Genomic DNA, 3049 nt, shown 5'->3' on the forward strand with positions numbered 1-3049 from the left:
TCATAGCCTGGGAAGGGACCATAGTTATTGGCCCCCCTGGCTACAAACACCAGCTCACAGCCACCTCAGAAATGGCACATCTCTAAAATGCACCAATTTCAGCACTTAGCCTCTCTCTTCCCACTTCCCTGTAGAGGTGGCATATGGGGTAATAGGGGGTTAACCCCTTTCTGACCTCGGACGGGATAGTACGTCCGAGGTCAGAAGCCCCGCTTTGATGCGGGCTCCGGCGGTGAGCCCGCATCAAAGCTGGGACATGTCAGCTGTTTTGAACAGCTGACATGTGCCCGTAATAGGCGCGGGCAAAATCACGATCTCCCCGCACCTATTAACTAGTTAAATGCCACTGTCAAACGCAGACAGCAGCATTTAACTACCGCTTCCGGACGGGCGGACGGAAATGATCGCATCGCCGACCCCGTCACAAGATCGGAGGTCGGCGATGCTTCAGCATTGTAACCATAGAGGTCCTTGAGACATCTATGGTTACTGATCCACAATAGCTGTGAGCGCCACCCTGTGGTCGGCGCTCACAGCACACCTGCATTTCTGCTACATAGCAGCGAACATCAGATCATTGCTATGTAGCAGAGCCGATCGTGTTGTGCCAGCTTCTACCCTCCCATGGAGGCTATAGAAGCATGGCAAAAGTAAAAAAAAAGTTACAAAAAATGTGAAAAACATAAAAAAAAAAAAAATCAATAAAAAAAACCCCTACACATATTTGGTATCGCCGCGTTCAGAATCGCCCGATCTATCAATAAAAAAAAGCATTAACCTGATCGCTAAACGGAGTAGCGAGAAAAAAATTTGAAAAGCCAGAATTACGTTTTTTTGGTCGCCTCAACATTGCATTAAAATGCAATAATGGGCGATCAAAAGAACGTATCTGCACCACAATGGTATCATTAAAAACGCCAGCTCGGCATTCAAAAAATAAGCCCTCAACCGACCCAAGATCATGAAAAATGGAGACGCTACGAGTATCGGAAAATGGCGCAATTTTTTTTTTTTTTTGCAAAGTTTGGAATTTTTTTTCACCACTTAGATAAAAAATAACCTAGTCATGTTAGGTGTCTATGAACTCGTACTGACCTGGAGAATCATAATGGCAGGTCAGTTTTATCATTTAGTGAACCTAGCAAAAAAGCCACCAAACAAAAAACAAGTGTGGGACTGCACTTTTTTTGCAATTTCACCGCACTTGGAATTTTTTTCCTGTTTTCTAGTACACGACATGGTAAAACCAATGATGTCATTCAAAAGTACAACTCGTCCCGCAAAAAATAAGCCCTCACATGGCCAAATTGACAGAAAAATTAAAAAGTTATGGCTCTGGGAAGGAGGGGTGTGAAAAACAAACACGGAAAAATGGAAAATCCCAAGGTCATGAAGGGGTTAATGTCACCTTTGTATTGTAAGGTGACATCAAGCTGGCTTAGTAATGAGAAGTGTCAATAAGACACATATCCATTACTAATCCTATAGTTGTAAAAGGATTAAATAAAGACACAGCCAGAATAAAGTCTTTTACTGAAGTAAAACACTAAACACAGTTTGACCATTTTGTTGTTTCTGCTAGTCCATACGTCGCCCTTGATCTCCTGTAATAAAGAAAAAATAATAAACTAACAATATACCTGTCCGGTGTTCAGTCCCACGCTGTAATCCATATCTGGGGGATATACAGTTTACAACCAGGAGCGGTGCTAATGCGACCACCCTGGCTGTAAACCACTGATGAATGAATGAGAAGCTGCCGGCGCTTGCTTCAGTGACTAGCGCTGACATCACTGATGCTGCACACCCTCACAGCCTGACCTGCAAAGAACTCTTGAGCGAGGAAAAATGCCAGTTCATTTTCCCACGCTACAGAGTTCATCGCAGGTCAGGCTGGGGGCCAATAACCATGGCCCCTTCCTAGGCTATTAATATCTGCCCCCAGTCACTAGCTTTCCCTCTCTGGTGCAGAAAATTGCTCGGGAGCCCACACCATTTTTTCACCCGAAAATAATCTTTTATTAAATACATACCTGTCACCTAATTTGCACACACCATACTAATTGTATTGATCACATACATTTATATATTTACCTACATCTCCGCCATGGCTTGCATCTCTATGTGGTTGCCATGGCAGTTGTTTTTCTGTTTGTGGTTCTGTCACGTAGTTGGAAAAGTAGCCGGCGTTCTTCATTAGGTAATCCATGCAATGTTTCCGGACCACCTCATGCATGTCCTGGTCACCATATACCTGGTCAGCAACCGCTCTGAACAGGCAGGCGCCATCCTCCTTCATCTGTTTTATGATGAACCCCTTCTTCTCCTGCAATGCAGTCTCAAACCAGTTCTCCTGCTGCTCCGCCATGTCCGGGTCCATGGACTGGATGCGGGCCGCCGCTGTCTCGTACTCATCCTCGCTGTTGTTCCTGGCTCCATCCTCAACGTCGGGCGAGTTTCCGGCCACAGGCAGCCTCAGGCCTCTGTCCGCAGCTCCCCTGTCTCCGCTCACCCCGTGCGTCTCCTCTTGCTGTGTCTGGGCCCCGAGCAGCAGCTGCCGGGTCCTATCCCAGCCCCATTGCAACAGCAGCAACAAACAAGGCCTCCAGGACCATCTGGGCCAGAGCCCGCACCCCCCCCGACCACCAACACCAGGCAGAGGCGAGGCCTGGGCCCAGCGCGGAGGAGGGGAGGAGCGAAGCCGGGCCCCAGACCGAGAGTGAGAATCCGAATCCCTCCAGCCGGCGCCGCTATTCTGCATGGATTTACTGTATGTAAACCATGTCTCCTATCCTGTCGACTCCTGTATTGATTTTACTGAAGCCGACAAATGAATTAACGGCTAATCTTCTATCTATATCTCTATGCAATATAACGATATATATGTGTGTCACTGACATATACAGTATATATACACTCACCGGCCACTTTATTAGGTACACCTGTCCAACTTCTTGTTAACACTTAATTTCTAATCAGCCAATCACATGGCGGCAACTCAGTGCATTTAGGCATGTAGACATGGTCAAGACAATCTCCTGCAGTTCAA

General features: G+C 46.6%; 1 pseudogene; it reads right to left on the reverse strand.

The window, feature by feature from the left end:
* Window positions 1-2094: 2094 nt before the first annotated feature.
* LOC143768093 (OTU domain-containing protein 5-B-like) lies at window positions 2095-2761 on the reverse strand (annotated as a pseudogene).
* Between the last annotated feature and the right edge of the window lie 288 nt (window positions 2762-3049).

This window comes from Ranitomeya variabilis, chromosome 4 (assembly GCF_051348905.1).
Source record: "Ranitomeya variabilis isolate aRanVar5 chromosome 4, aRanVar5.hap1, whole genome shotgun sequence".
Taxonomy (NCBI): Eukaryota; Metazoa; Chordata; class Amphibia; order Anura; family Dendrobatidae; genus Ranitomeya; species Ranitomeya variabilis.